Here is a 16,355-nt window from a genome sequence, read left to right as displayed (position 1 = left end):
CCCCCAGGGGAGCCCAGTGCTCGCCATCCAAGCCCGGGGCCCGCCCACTGTCACGGAACGGACTCCGGGCCAATCAGCCCCGGGTGATGCCACGCCGGGAGACGACAGTGGCAGGAAATCAAGGTCAAGGCTCCGGACACAATGGGGCCATTGTCGGTCTCCAGTCAGTTGACTTTCAAGCAGCAGTTCTCCATCCACCCTCGCTCCTTCTCCCCATCCCCGCCCCCTGCCAGGAAGTCATCCAAACCCACTGCCTCCTTTTCAGCCTCCGCCCGAAGGAAGCCGCTTTCCGTATCCTACCCCAGACCCGGGAGGCCGGGCGACCCCGTGCGTGTTCTGTTACATCCACCAGGTGGCGACAGAGCACCGCACTTCTGAGGGCGGGTGGGGAGGCAGGGGCCGGCGCCGATCTGGGCGAGGGGGGACCCAGCACTTCTTGTTTTATCCAAAAAACCAAGTCAGATTATACTTTCCCTCACTTGTACTCTGAGGTCACCGGGACATGAAATCTCAAGGCAAATGGCAAAACGGCCGTAGACAACAGCACTTTTCCTTGATGGAGAGGAAAGCCGAAAGGAAACCTCTTTACTCTGGAAATCATAGCATGTGGAACTTGACCACCTCTCTGGTCTGGGTTAATCAACTGGCTGATTGATTGGTTATGTTCGTATATAAAAGTCATCTCCAAAAGGTCTTCCTGCCCGCTGCCCCTCTCCCCCACCCCCCCAGTCTAATTTATGCCCCCGCTGTTGTTCTGCCTTAGAATCAGCTGTAGTTTTCCTTCTTGGCGTGTATCACAATTTGTAACTGGACACATATTTGTTTGATTCTTTTCCACTGGTATATATGCTCCATGAGAGCAGGCACCGGGTCCGCTTTTGTTCACCAATGCATCCTTGGTGCCTAGTATAGGATCTGGCACACAGTAGGTGTTCAATAAATAATTGTCAACCTAATAAATGAATGAGGGCCCTATTGAGTAATGGGAGTAGGAACAGGGCTTCAGGATCCTGACAGTTCAGCATGTGTGAATACAGGCAGTGCCTGGGCCCATTAACAGGCTGCCCCTGCCCCAAACTATCAAATTAGAGAGGCTGCCCCTGACAGAGAAGAGCTTGGGGTCAAGACTTCTGATTCTGGGCTCTGGACACCTGGCTCCACAATCTTCCCTCCACCGTGCACATGATGGGCAACTTTGCACATATCACTTAATAGTTCTGAGTTTCAGTTTCCTCATCTGTTGACCCAGTGGAACCTCAGGCCCTTCCTGGACCAAGTAAGTGGTCAGATGGGAGAAGATTCAGAACAAATGCACCCCAGTACACAGGATCCTCCTGACATCTGCTGTCCTCACTTGTGTCACCCGGGGACGTGCCCACACCATAGCAGATCCCCAGCCCCAGCCCTGGGGAAGGAGAAGAGCTTTTCAGGGAGGTGACCAGGAGAAGTCTGTCACTGGATCAAAAAGGCCTAGGAAGGGGATCCTGGGCAGCGTGCCAACCCCTGAGGTCAGCATTCCCCATTGTTACCAGGGACTCTTGCAGCCCCTCTGCAAAGTGGAATAGGAAGCAAGCCAGAGGATCTGAGGGCCCAAACACTCAAGCCAGCAGCACATCACACATGGAGGTAGCTGAGAGCACAGACTCTGGAGGCCTATCCCAGCTCTGTGGCTTGCCAGTTTTGGCAAATTACTTCCCCTAAGCCTCAGCCTCCTTGCCTATAAAATAGGGGCAATGATAATAGCACTGAACTCCTAGGGCGGTTTTGAGGATTTAGTGAGATAATACATGAAACATCCTGGCACACAGTGGGTGCTGAATAAACATTAATGTTACTACTATTAAACATTCTTTCTTTAGCTCCTTTATCACAAGGTTCTATCAGTTTGGAGTTAAGGGACCTGAGACCCAGAGAGATAAAGTAACTTGCTTAGGGTCCCAGGATTCAAACCCAGGTTCCTTTGATTCCAGAGCCTGGGCTCCTGGGAGGTGAAGGAGGTGGTCCCTGGTGCCCCAGGCATGGTGGGGTCAGAGCAAGCAGCAGTGGAGAGGCGGGGAGAGAACCCCCCAGGGCAGGTGGGTGCTGAGGACACCTTATAGAGCCTGGTGTGTCAGACTGAGCCACAAATCTCTGCTCACCTGTGCCCCCAGGAGTTTATGGTCCCTGATCACCCACTCTGTCCTCTTGGGCTTGGGCCCCTCCTTCTCTCCTCTTCCCTCTCGAATGCAGTCATCTCGACTAACAAAAGTGACCATGGCTACTCCGACATGTGAGTGATGCCTGCTGGCCAGGCCAAGCCAGTCAGTGGGCCAAGCTGAGCTCAGGCCCCTTCCCACGCGCCAGGGTGCACGGGCCCTTCCACCCCAGCAGTAGAACCATCCTGCTCCCTCCCCAGTTCTGCAAAGGTGGGCCAGGAGCTGGGGCAGAACTGAGCTTGAGGAAGAAGAGGTCAGAAGGGCTGCAGAGTGTAGAAGATGCTGCCCTGTGAGGCCTTGGGTTTGGGAGTGAGCGGGCGTGGTGGGGGAAGGGAAGAGGCAGTCCAGCTTCATTCACCCTCTGGAGTCAGTGAGACCACGTTTGAGTCCTGACACTGTCACTTAGTAACTATACGACTTCGGGAAGTCACTTAACGTCTCTGAGCCTCAGTTGTCTCATCTGTAAAATGGGGTTATTAAACTCTCCTGAGGTTTGTGGGGACTTCAAAAGATAATGAAAAATGTGGGAGCTCAGTGCAGACACCTAGCCAACCCTCCATAGATAATCTCCTTTGCTGCTGCTGCTGCTGCTGCTGCTGTGGCCGCTGCTACTGTTATTGATGACACCTCGGGGACAAGGCCATACAAAGAGTTTGGCCAGCTTCTGGAAGAAGGTCAACCAGGTCAGCTGGGGGAGGTCTCCTCCTGGCCTGGTCCCCCTGATAATGACACCAGGTCCTTGGACCTGAACTAGGAAGCTCAGAGGCCCTGGAAGGGAGAGTCGCCCTCCCCCACCCCACCCCCACTCCCAGCAAGTGGTGTCCTGCCAGCCTGTGAGGTGGGATGGGGTCCCCTTACCCCGAGGCAGCCTGGTTTCTCTTCCTTTCCTCTCACTGCTTCTTTGTCTCTAACTGTTGCCAATGCCAGAGACCTGCTTCTCTGTGAGGGGGCGGGGTGGGGGGCAGGGTGGAGAGAAGACCAAGGGAGCTGGGAGATAGGAGGCAGGAAGTTCTCCAGTGTATAAAGAGGATAGGGGGTCACTTCTCTCTTAGGCTGGAATTGGTGACATCAGGTAATGTATTTAAGACTTCTGTCCCCATACCCTTCCAACCCCTTAGCTCTTTTCCTAAGCATGATGCTCTTTACATAGTAAAAGAATGGAAGCTTTAATGAAGAAATAAAAATGACTAACAGACAACAGAATCTGCAGTCCAGTTGGTCATCTGACACCCCATTTCCAGGGCTGGGGGGGCTGTTGCTCCCATATCCTAGCCTGTGTCCCCCCTTAAGCCGAGAGCAGACGAGGCTGGGCCTGGTAGAGGGCAGCACAGGCTTGGGCTCAGGCTAGGACTGAAATCCTGCCCTTCAGCCCTTTTCCGAAATACCGGCCTGAGCAGGGGCCCCTTGAGAACCGGGATGGCTCTGAAGTCCTGTTCCTCAGGCAGGATCTTTCTGTCTGGCAGGTAGGCCCTCCCTCCGGCTCCATTTCCATTCCCCTCCGCTCCATCCCTACCCAGTTCCCCCCAGATTCTGGAGAGGGAAAACTTCCAGCCTTCTTAGGGTCTGAATCCTTGAGGACCCCTTAGCCCCCACTGGGGCCTGGCCTGAGGGAGCGGGCAAGCTCCCTGGGGGAGGCCGGCCCCAGCGTGTGGAGCCTCTGGAGCTCCCGATCTGAGCTTCGATTAGGCTGGAATGTTCCCGGTCCGGTTCGCAGCGATGTCCGCAGGGAGATTGTGGGAGGGTGTCTGGTTGTCCCAGGTTCCTTGGGCTTGGAAACCCTGTGACTTCTGGCCTGCCCATCCACCCTCTCCTCTTGCCTCTGCTCACCTCACTCCCTCAAAGGGCTTTTTTCTCAGCAGCCCTCAAAGGGCTTAGGCTTCCCTGGGCCTTGCTCTTGTGGTCCCCTCTGCCCCTACCTCCGGTCATCCCTTCCTCTCCCTAATTTAATTTTTACTCTTTCTTTAGGACTCCCCTCCAGGAAGCCTTGCTGATCCCTCCCCGTCTCAGGCTGGGCTGGCTGTCCCTCCACACCTCCACACGCTGTCTCCAGAGTACTCGCCTGGTAAAGCATCTGTCCCCTTTCACCTGCCAGAGGACAGGGACGCTGCCATCGCTGGACCTACATGTGGAAGGGGCTCAACTGGAATCAACCAATGAGTGGCGGTCACCTTTGGGCTTTAGGTCAAACACCTTATGTACACCTGAGGCTGCCTCTCCCCTCTCTAAGTCCTGGAGTTTAGGGCCCCTTTCTCTTCTGCTTACCCCCACCCCTGCCCCCCACTCCCATCACCTGATAAAGGCCATGGAGATGGTGCAGCAGAGTAGTTAACAGGGGGCTACCTGGCAGATGAGGGACCCAGCTTTCCCAGCTGGGAAAGACCTTGATCCCGGTTTCCTCTTCTGTAAAATGAATAATTTATAGCACCTTCTTAGGGTGGTTTAAGGACTGAATGTAATAATCCCCATAATGAACCCCTTCTCTCCCCCTGGCTACTCTGGGCAAGCGGCGACTCTCTTTCCCGAAGGTCTGTGGTTTCCTCTGGAGAGGGGAGGGCAGCTCTGGGTTCTGGCACCACATCCTGTTTGCAGAAGTTCTGCACCCCTCGCCCCCGCCCCATTCCCTCCCTAGGTCCACACCTTTCCATAACACAGAAGCCAGGGCTGCTCTGGGACGAAGGGATGTGGTAGAGCTTCCAGGGGAAGCTCTGGGCACATGGGATAAATGAGTGGCTTCAGTGGCAGGTTCTCTGCCCATGTGTTCGTGTTTGGCTTTGAGCTCAGAAGGCGCCTCTGGCTCCAAGCGTGTGTCCTCGATCCTATGACCGCCTGCCTGCCAGGTGCCAGGCTCTGGGAAGTCACCACCTAGGCCCAAGGTGGGGAGCAGATCAGGAAGCCCAGGTATCTGGGGAGCTCAGCCCTCAGAGACATGGGTGAGCAGCCACCTTCCTGCCCTGGCATCTGGAGGCCTCACTGCCCATCCTCAGGCCACCATCCCCAAGGCCACAGGAAGACAGTCTGTGTGGAGGCAGGATGAACTTGACCAAGGGCGGAGGCCAGCATGGCGCCCACTCCTTCTCTCCAGTGCTCTTCCCTCTCCCAGCTCTGGGCTCTGGGGGATGGTCTGTAGGAGGGAAGGAAGGTGTGAACCCTGGAGGCACACAGACCTCAGTTTTAATCCTAATTAGCTGTGTGTGAATTTGGCCAAATGACTTCATTTCTCTGAGCCTCAGTTTCCTAAGCTATAAAATGGGGATGACAATGGCAGTTCTCTCTGAGAAAGTCGTAAGGATTAAATAATAAAATTCATGCAGTGAATGGAGCTCAGAGTGCACATATTAAGTGAACAATACATGGTAGTGTTACTGTTATTATTACGTGTCCCTTGTTGTGTTCCTAGCATCTACCCAGGATACCTTAATGCCATCCAACCTAACAGAGTCAGAATTCATTGAACATTTATAATACCTTAAAGAGGAGCTCAGTCAACCTAATGAGAGGAGAAAGGTGCCCACCAGGTTCTAAGGAATGGAATGTTCTCCTTTTCTGCCCCTACCCCTGCCTGGAGCCCCAGGTGGGTCCTGCTGCTAGCCTTAGCTCTTCCACATCTAAAAGCTCAAGGAGGTCTTGCTTCACCTTCCTCCTGTGAGAAACTCAGGCAGGCGGGCAGCCCTGCCATTTGAGGCCCAAGTGCCCTGGCTGGGATGTGTGCCTGGCTAGAAAGTGCTAACAAGGATCATGCCTTTGCTCAGTGCTTGCTTCTGGCTTTCCAGTGAGGATTTTCAAACTTTCCTCTCCACAGAGACGATGATACCAGCAGGGCAAGTGGCCTCTTTCTCTGTGCTTGGGTCTCAGGGGCAACCAAATCCAGCCACCAAGCTTTGTAGCCACCGTGAATGTGGAGTGGCTGGCAGAGGGGAGAGGGAGAGGCCAAGAGACCCACATCCCCAAAGGCCTGGGCCACAGAGGGAAGCAGGTGTGTAAAGCACTCCCCTGGATCCCAGGCTCTGGCCTCACTATGTGGAGCACACAGGAGGTAACATCCACCACATCTGTAAAGACAAAAGGAAGCAAATGCAGAGGCACAGCCGCCTGTGGGTCTAGGCCACCTTATCCACCATAGGCTGCTGCTGGCTAACCCGTGGCAGCCGCATAGGCACCTGTGTGTCAGCTGAGGGAGCCTGGCATTATTCCCAGTCAGGCCACCCTGGAGGTCCCTTTTGGTGACACCAAGAGGCGCGCGAGAGAGGCTCTGCCCAAGGACTGAGGCTAGTTGGTGGAGCTCAGGAGGCTGGGACACAGCGGCTCCACAGCCTGAAACTCCACCCCTCCACGGTCGTGGAAACTTCAGTCAGTGGCCACAAGGGGCGCTGTGGCCTCCTGCCACCAACGGGCGGCAAGGAAAAGCGACTGGCATCCTCAGAGAGAGAGGCTGGCAGAATTCCTGAGTGTGGGGGTGAGGGATAGGGTACAGGGAGGGGCCTTCTCGAAGCTCTGGGGTCATGTTTCAGGAGGAAGATAAGCACCGTACCAGGTTCTGCCAGGTCTGGGTCCCGGTCAGTCCCCTCCTACTGCCCCTCCCCCTCAGCCGGTCTTCCCCCCCTCCTCACACACACACACAGGCACACACACCCCGCCCCGGCCCTTTATACGTGCTCACAAGCATCCTGTGATTCTCTTTATCATGGCTTATAATTCTCTATTTGCCAGATGCCTTGATTAATGTCTGTCTCCCCTACGGACTGTGGGTCTACAAGGTGGTATTATTAGGATGGCTGGGGCTGTGCTTGTCTTCTTCGCTGTCTCCCTAGCAGTTGGCAAAGGGACTCATTCATTTGGTGAAAGAATGAGTTAAAGAATAAACTCCTCCATCAGACACCATGGGCTCTCTAAGGGCAGGAACAGCTTCATTTATTTGTGTATTCCCCGACCTCTGCCACCGTGCCTGGCACAGAGTCGTAACCAATAAATAGTGTGGGATGGAAGACTCACTGGGATTAAAGGGGGTCAAGAAGAGCCTTTAAAGATGTGTTCATGTCTATCCCTTCCCACCTGTGAGGCAGTGAGGACATGGCCTTCTCCTCCGGGTAGCTCTCCTGGGAATAGAGGGCTCCCCAGCAGAGCTGAGAAGGGGGAAGTGTAGTGCTGACTCAAGAAGAGGATGGGAGTTGAGGTCTTGGGTGGGCTGAACTAAGAGTGCTCTTCCAAAAAAAAAAAAAAGAGTGCTCTTCCAGGCACGTGGCTGCATTCCGGTGAATGGGGAAACTCTGTGGGAGCCATACCTGGTGAGCGCTCAACTCTGGGAAAGCTCAAAGAAGACAGGGTGGCAGCAGGGTTGGTGTCTGGGCCAAGGTCAGAGGCTGCAGTCATGCAGGCTGTTCACCTGACCCCATCCATCTCCAGAGCCTCCTGAGGTTGGGGACTGGGTCCAGGGCTCCCACAAGTGCCACTCTTTAGATGTGAGGCTCTGGACTTTGGGCTACTCCTTGCCTTCACAGAGCCAGGAAGTCTCAGACACACGGGGAACTGAAGGACAGAAGGAGCAGGGGTGGGATCTTGCCTTGGGCTTGGGGTGGATCCCTGCCCTGTCAGCAGAGCCTTAGTGCTGTATGGGGGTGGGGGGTGGGGCGGAATGGGTGAGGCTCCCTCAGGGCTGCAGAATCGCCCAGGCTCTCTGATCGTCGGTTGATTTGTTGATTTCTGAGCCCACCTTTCATGTCCAGATGAATTGAGGAGAAGGTAGAGAGTCTCCTGGGACCCAGGTCCTGGATGCTAAACAGATTTATAGAGTCCAGAGTTTGCAGCCCAATCCCACATCCCAGAGCCTGAAAGCAACTTAAGACATATAGTGCTGGCCCCTCTTAGCCGACAAACTCATCTTGTCTTGTGGATTCCTGACTCCCTCCTGGTGGGCAGAGGAGTGCACTCATTCAGGATCCCCTCTCCCAGGGGTTTGTCTGAGCATCTATCTGACCAGCATGAATCAGAATACAGCCGGACACAGATGTCAACCCTGGCACTCCCGCTGTGAAAGCCTGTGCTAAATGTTAGGATTTGAAACCAGCGCTCATGTGCAGCTTGAGACATAATTTAACCTAAATTCTTGCTTCCAGTGTCGCAAAACCCCCTAAAGCTAACCAAATCAAAGCAAAATAAAGTGTGGGTGATTGACTAGCCACAAGTAGAGAGATACTTGTTCAAAGACTCCCTTTGAAACGAAACAAACTTGACTTCCTTTTGTTCAATGGTAGAAATATTTACCTAGAATGGATGCAGGCTAGTGTGTGGGCACAAAAAGGATTTAAACACACACATACGTTTATCACCAATTCTGTCAGGCCCGACATGTTTTGATAAAAGCTGATTTGGATTCCAAAGAACAGACTGTTTTTCAACGGAAACAGCATCTCATCAAGTCAAAAGATCCTCAGCAGTGCCAAGGCCAGGGGGCAGGTCCTAAGCCGTCGGGGTCTCAGGCTGCAGTCTGAGACTTAACGAAATATGGTCCTAACCAGCTGACCCAGAGAGGAGCCGACATACAGCATATATCCATTCTAGATAAATATTTCGTTTTGTTTTCCTAAAGCCAACTGTGGCCCTTCAGTACACGCCCGGGTACCGGGTACCGTGGCGGCCGGCTCGGGTCCGAGCGCGTAGAGGCCCGCTCCAACAGGTGCAGCGCGGTTGCGCCCGGCCAACCTCGCGCGGGGTCTCTCCCTGGCACCCGTACCGGCACCGGCGCCGGGCCAGACCAGAGCCCCAGGGCGCAGAGACCGGCCTGCGCGTCGCCCGCGGCCGCTTCGCAGTGGTGGGGAGAAGGCAGGGGACTGAGATGCGTCCTCCCTCGCCCCCTCCTTAAATTCCAGCGTCCTCCATTTGCTACGCCCGGGGTGCGGCCTATTCAATCGCCGGCCCCAAAATCGGGGCGGCTGCGAGAGCAGAGCCGGGGCTGCCAAGAGGGCGAAGGAGGGGCGGGATGCGAGCGAGGCGAGTCCGCCGGGCAGTGCCCTGTGCGCGTGGAGCTGGGCGCGCTGGCGGCCCGTCACCTGTGCGGGCGCGCAGCGGCTGCGCCCCCGCCCAGGCCCGGGGCGCCCAGAGCGACCGAGACGGCCCGAAGGCGGGGCTGGAAGTAGCGGCCCGGCCCGGCTGCGGCGGCGGGAAGCCTAGGAGGTTCTGGCGGGCGCGTCTTCCCTGGCCGGGACTCTCCGGAGCTCAGCGCCGGCGCCCCGGGCGTCCCAAGAGCCGGCGGGCACCCTATTCGCCCCCTGGCGGCTCTGGGGACACGCCGGGCGCCGCCGCCGCCACCGCCGCGGAATGAGCTGTCCACAGCAGCACTGGGCGCCGCCCGAGGTCACGCAAGGATCTGTCCCAGGGCTGCGAACCGGGAGGCAGATCGCCCTTGGGAGGAATGGAGGGGTGGTAGGACGAGGCAACTATGACGTGTGGGGGTTTTCCTGGGATCCACGTCCTCTACATCGCGCGTGGGCTTCTCCACCAGCGTGATAACTGACACCCAGGGACCTCACTCCCGACTGGTCCTCCCTCCCTTCACCCTGGAAATAAAAGCCTCCCTGTCATTCTCATCCATTCTGGGAAATGGCCCCCATCTTCCCTCCTTCTGCAGTGACCTGACAATGGTAGCCCTGAAGCCACAGCCGCACCGGACCTGCCACTCCCCGGACCGGACCTTGCGCAGGCAGAGAGCTCTGAGGCAGTGCTGGGAGGTTAGTAGGAGAGGATCAGCGTTCAACGGGGTCCTGAGTGCCCACTGGGAGCCTAGCACTGCCCTTGGCTTTGTAGGAGGTTAAAAGTCCTTGCCCTCTGGGTGCTTCCAATCTCAGAAGACAAACACACCTAAGAGACTGTTGTCACAGCAAGTAGCCTGGCAGCAGGAGGTTCAGGAGAGGACATAGTGGAGATGGGCTGGAGTGTGAACACTGGAGCCATTAGAACTTGCTAAGTGGACAGGATTTGGAAGGGGAGAGGGAGAGGAAGAGGGAGGGAGGGAAAGAGAGAGAGAAGATATTCCTGGTCCGGTCTGGAGTGGTGTGGAGGGCTGGTCTGGGAGAGCTAGAGGGGCCACCCCTATTGGCTCTGTAAGGGTGGGCTTCTGCAGTGGGAGAGACAGAGGGAGAAGGAAGAGCTGGAGGCTGGATGCCCTCTGGGAAGCAGCAGAAGAGCCTGCTCTGAGGTGCTGGCTGAGGCAGGCTGCCACTTGCACAGTTCTGAGGGTCTTCTTCAAGAGGCTGGGTCATACACTACAAAAACCAAAACAACCCCCCTCCCCCCACAAACAAAAAAATCCTGGGGTCACACTCAGAGGTTTTTGTCCAGAAGGAGGAAGCCCAGGTTATGGAAGGAAGAGGGAGCAGCTGTAGGCTAGGTCCAAAGGTGAAAAGATTAAAAGAGTGAGGCGGGAGGGAGCAGATGAAGTAGCGCTGGGTTGAGAAGGAAGCACCAGGCTGCTTCCTGGGGAGGAGGAAGCCAAAGGGCAGGAGCCTGTCTGAGGGGCCAGCAGGGGGCGCAGGGGCCCCAGAACCTCAGGCCCGCCAGAGCTGGCTGTAGTTGACAGCCTGGCTGTGTCAGTCTCTGCCCCATTTCACATTCCATTTTCCTTACCAAAGTCATCTCAGGTAATTGCGAAGAATGCTTCCCACCCAGCATCTGGCTTTGTGCAGAAGATGTGGCAAAGCCAGGATGAAACTTCTAAGCCTCACTGTGCCCTCCTGTCCAAATCTGTCTAGGTCTTAGGGCTGTGGGTATCTTGCCTCAGTGTTTGGCTTAGAAAAGCTATCTTTCTGGCAGCGGAGACAGCCACTGGGTCTTGCCTCAGTAGTGTGTCTTCCTACTTGGCCTTAGCATCCAGAAAGAACTATCCATGCCTGGGGTTGGGCTGCGTCATGGTAACCTCTCATCCAGACTCTGGGGCAGGCTCTGAATAGGATCATGGGGTCAAGCCTGGCAGACAAAGAGTGAAGAGCCCACACACCCAGGCACGGGCTATGCCAGCACTCCCACGAGAAGGACTGAAGCTGCCCAGATATTGAGCTGGGAGAGTTAGGGCAGGCTGTCCCAAGCCACCAACCACAAAGAGGGCTTTGGGCAACGGGACTCCCCTGCAGCCAAGCTGTCAGACAGGGCAGACTGTGAGATGCTCGTCAAGCACGGCAGCCCTGGGGGAGGCAGAGGGAGAGGGCAAGCACCGTCACCAAATCCTGCCCTAGTGATGGCTCTGTCAGGGCACTCCACAGGAGAGAGCCCAAGGAAGCACCATTTGAAAGAAAAGCCAGGGTCAAAAGTCTTTTGAGATAAGAGTGGAGTGGGGTTCCGGTGTGTGCAGAGACGGGGTGATGGAAGGAGGGGAAGGGCCCTGGCCTGGCAGGAATCGCATAGGCCAGCAGCACTCCTTTGCCCAGGCCAGATTTCCTTCCCTTTGCAATCAGATCGCAATTAAAGGAGAGCCTCCACTTACTCATGCTCTGCTTGAAGTCCTCCAGGGTCAACCACCTGCACTTTCCCCATCTTCTTTTTTTTCAATCCTTTCATGTTCAACTTTTTTGTGTCTTTTTTTTTTAATTCATTTTTTATTTTTGGCTGCATTGGGTCTTTGTTGCGGTGCGCGGGCTTCTCATTGCGGTGGCTTCTCTTGTTGCGGAGCACGGGCTCTAGGCGTGCGGACTTCAGTAGTTGTGGCTCGTGGGCTTCAGTAGTTGTGGCTCGTGGGCTCTAGAGCGCAGGCTCAGTAGTTGTGGCGCACGGGCTTAGTTGCTCCGCGGCATGTGGGATCTTCCCGTGTCCCCTACATTGGCAGGCGGATTCTTAACCACTGTGCCACCAGGGAAGTCCTTCCCCATCTTCTAAAGGAGCCTGGTGAAAATAGGGAGAAGCATGCTGCGTTTCTTCGTGGACAATGCTTGTGGGAGTGTGCCTGAGGGTTTGTGTTCCCTGTGGTATTTGCTACCATTACCCCTCTCCCCCTTGGAACATGCCCCAGAGGGGAACATGGTCTCTCGGCCACCTTTCCCTGCCACTTGTTTTTAAAATTTACAAACACAGTATCAATATCTAAGTTCCTACTATGTGCCAGGCACTGTGGCAAACATGTTAGGTGCATGGCCTCATTTGCTCCTCACAATAGCTCAGGGCCCCATCATCCCTACTCTTTAACTGGTTCCAGTTCCCAATCCCAGCCAGGCAAAAGGGGTTGAAGTCTGTTCCCTAAGCTGATATAGAGGACACAGTCCAATCTTGGCATCACTCACAGTGTGGTGGCTCAGTAAGTATTAATTAACTCTGAGGACAAGCTGCACTTTGACTCCCCTCTGGCTAATTAAATAAACCTGCCATGTAAATCAGCAGAGGGGACAGAGAGACATTAGGCTATATTGAAAAGAAACTGGGCTGAGGGACAGTACGACTGTTGGCCTTCAAGTAGAAATTGATCTTGGCCTGCTCTGGCTCTCTTTGCCTTCTTTGAAGCTAGGGCCAGAGTGGTGGGGATGAGGAATAACCCCTCTTGGAGAAAGCCTCCCCTGTGAAGTCCTGGAGAACTGGGAGGAGGTAGGCAGGGCTCACATGCGCACTGGGCCCCCGCCCCCCCCCCCCCCCCCCCCCGTTGCCCACAACGACATGAGAGTTCTCTAAGGAACAAGACAGAACTGGCTGGGCCTCACCCTCCCCTCCTACTCTATCCTCATCCTTGAGTCATCATGTCCCTGTGGTCCTGGGTCGGCTGTAGGTGACCTGGGACCCAGGTAAGACATGCTGTGAAAGCCCCTTCCCACCATTGCTGGCAGTGTTAGATTGTTGGGGCCAGCAGGCACCTTGCTGGGCTCTGCTTCCTTCTGCTTCTTCCAGAAGAAAATGAGCCATGGCAATGGCTCAGGCCCTCTGGAGGCCCAGTTCCCCCGCTGACCAACTGGGAGACCTGGGGCAGGCCATTTAACCTCACCAGGCCTGGCCCTACTCCGTTAAATAGGGAAATAATAATGTCAGCCTCACAAGGGGCCTGTGCATAAAGTAAGGGCTCAGTAAGTAGTAACTGTTTGATGATGATGATGATGATGACGATGACGATGACAACTGTGTCTGGTTCATAACAACCAATTGTATCCCTAATAATGCTGGTCTGTCTTCGGATGTAGTTGGAATAGCTACTGTGTTTGAGCCCTAAGCTGTCACTTTGAAGGTGGTTATTCTCTATATGGAAAAAGAAACAACATCATCTCTAAATAATGTCATGAAGTTAACATGTAAGAATAAGATGAGATAAGGTAAGGGTGAGGGCAAGGGCAGAGTGAGTGTAGAAGTTGCTGGGAAAGGATGTGGCAGTGTGGCAGGATGCCTATGCCCTGTCCCCTCCCATCCAAGTCTCTTCCTGCAGCTACTTGGGAGCCTTTGCCCCTCAGAGCCCTCACTCCTCCTTTTCCCCTGGGATAGCGTTTCGAGCAGGGCTCAGAAGATTAAGGCCAACTCTGGGGGCCTGTGGCTCATAGCAGGCAGTCCCCCACACTGTCCTCTCCTAGGGGAAGTCACACGGGTCACCATGGTGGGCCACAGGAGCCCTGCAGAGTCCCCTAGAGCTGCCAAGCAGGCACAAGACAAACGTTTACATTCAACGTATTGGAACAGATCAAATGTGGTTCTCAAAAAGCTCAGGCTTGCAAGCTTTGGAGAAGGCCCAGGTTTGGCTCCTTTTAACTCCCAAACAAATTCTTGTGGGATGTTGCAATTACTTGTGACAATCCCTCTCCCTGCCTGGGACTTTGATTGCAGATTTAGACATGTAAAACTGGGTGGCTGGCTGGGCCTTGAGCAACTTGGGGGGTGTGGTGGGAGATGGCTAGGGAAAATTTTTTGCAGCATATTGTGTTTGGAAGCAAGACCTCGAGGAATCAGACGCTGTAGCTCTGGTTGTGTTATAGAACTTTTCAGCCCCTGTGGCAGATTTCCTGTCCTTGAAATTGGTTCACTATGCGGGAGTGGCTCATTCTGTCCTTTGAAACACAAATGTCTAGGAATCATTTTATGTAAGTCTTACGTTGGAGTAACTTTCCAATCTCTAGGACAAATTCTGCAGTCCTTACCCTGAAATCTTATTCACTGGATAAGCAGCAGGTGAAGATTTATCAAGGGGATATTTTAGTGATAACTGGTGCTGACCTTGCCCAAAGGTACCTGGAAACAGGAGGAGGTGATGCAGAGATAGCCAAGTAGATGCAGAAACAGGAGAGGAACATGGCTGGGCAAAGCGTGTCTGGGTGTCTGGACTCCATGGCCTTTCTTGGTACCCAGGTGTATATGCAAACACTTTGGGCAAATTGCCTATATCTTTGTGTTGCCATCGTACCTGGCCTTAAAGCACATTCAGCTATTCTGGGGGATGAGGTGAGGACCTGGACCCTGGTCAGGCTCCTGTTTTCCTACTTCCTGGCTGCCACACCTGCTCTGAGAGCCCACAAAACTTTAGCTCTGGCTTTTTTGGCTTTCATATTGGCCACAAAACAGCTGGATACAGCTATCCCTGGAATAGTTTTGAGCAGAAGGGCTAGGACCTCTTGGCCTTTGGCAGTCAGCTGGATCTAACAACCTGCCTCTTGAGGCTGGTGCACAGAAATCAGGAATCAAAAATGCCTGGGAATTCCTAGACACTCTGTAAAGTTGAGGGTGGTGAGCAGAGTCATAGGCTGGTATCTGTTGGCAAATCTGGGGCAATAAGCTCTTCCTTTAATGTAGGCATTGGGCATAGAATCACTAACACTGCTATTCTCTTGAATACCTGTGAGCTCTCCTTCCAAGCTATCATCTTGTCTGAATGAAGCTTAGAAATTACATGGAACAATGTGAAAAGAGAGAAGGTCAGAATGAGAGGCTGTGTTTCAGGCCAACCAGATTCTCAGGGAAATCCTGACTAAAGATAATATTAAGCCGTACTACTCTAGATGTGAAATATTGGAACTCCTGAGAGAGCAGGACGAGAAGGGGGATTCTAGGAATGGGATATAAAAGCAGGGCATAAAAGAGATGGGACAATTCCCCTGAGTAATTTTGGCTCTTGGAAAGATAAAGCTTGGAATTCCTGAGCAAAAGCAAATACTCAACTGTTTCATCCATCTCTGAGTGGGAAGAGGGAATGAGTAAGCTAGAATCACAGAACACTGCAACACCAGGCTCTGGTGGCTCAGGACACCAGCCAATGGACACTGAGAGACTGCAGGGGTCAGGAGAAGAGAGGATGTCTCCCCTGGAGGCCCTTAAGAACACAGCTGAGACATTCTATTTCTGGATGAGAAGACTCAATATTGTAACGATATCAACTCTCTCCCAACTTAATTTACATGATAAATAAAATCTCAACCAAAATCCCAACAGGACTTGTTAAATGAAATTTGACAAGCTGACTGGGAAGTACATCTGGAAAGAAAAAATATGTAAGAATAACAAAACAATTTGGGGGAAAAGAATGAAAGAGTAAAATACACTGTATCGACACACACTCAAAAGCTACAACTATTAAAATGGTGTACTGTACAAGGAATATAAAAAAGTTCAATGCAACAGAATAGAGAATCCAGACAGTCACATATATTTATGGGACTTTTGAATATGAGAAGAGTAGTATTTCAAGTCATTGGGGAGAAGATGGCCTATAGGATAAATAATTCTGGGCAGCATGTGACCCTCTGCCAAAAAAAAAAAAAAAAGGTTAGCTCCCTAGCTCACACCATATATGAACACAAATTCCAGATGGATTAAAGAACTAACATAGAAATACAACTATTGGGTTAGCCAAAAAGTTCGTTCGGGTTTTTCTGTGACATCTTACAGAAAAATCCGAATGAAGTTTTGGTCAACCCAATATAAAAGAAATATAAGAAAATATGGGAGAATATGTTTATTATCTGGGCATAGGGAAACCTTCTTTAAAAACCACAAAATACAAAGCCATGAAGGAGAGGATAGATACCTTTGATCAAAATAAAAAGCCTCTGTATAACCCAAGGAACTATTATAAGGTTAAAAGGACAAGTCGGCCTGGGCCAAGGGGTGGTTCATTCTGCCTGGCAGCAGACTGTGAGACCAGATGGCCTTGGAGGCCTTTCCTTTCCCTCACAATTCCTTTGTAGAAGTCAGGGTTCAGGAGGAAGCAAACACCAGAGGGTG

At 53.3% G+C, this 16,355-nt stretch overlaps 1 long non-coding RNA gene across 1 annotated transcript in view; it reads right to left on the bottom strand.

Annotated features, from left to right (window-relative positions):
* The window catches only part of LOC130707396 (uncharacterized), a 30,076-nt gene extending 18,032 nt beyond the window's left edge, over window positions 1-12,044 (bottom strand). Inside the window, exon 1 of the long non-coding RNA XR_009007289.1 lies at window positions 11,665-12,044. This is a non-coding gene — a long non-coding RNA (uncharacterized LOC130707396). The remainder of the gene's footprint in view (window positions 1-11,664) is intronic.
* Window positions 12,045-16,355: the final 4,311 nt, after the last annotated feature.

This window comes from Balaenoptera acutorostrata, chromosome 2, assembly GCF_949987535.1.
Source record: "Balaenoptera acutorostrata chromosome 2, mBalAcu1.1, whole genome shotgun sequence".
In the NCBI taxonomy this organism is placed as follows: domain Eukaryota; kingdom Metazoa; phylum Chordata; class Mammalia; order Artiodactyla; family Balaenopteridae; genus Balaenoptera; species Balaenoptera acutorostrata.
The sequence above is the reverse complement of the archived record's forward strand: the minus strand, read 5'-3'. Positions and strand labels throughout refer to the sequence as shown.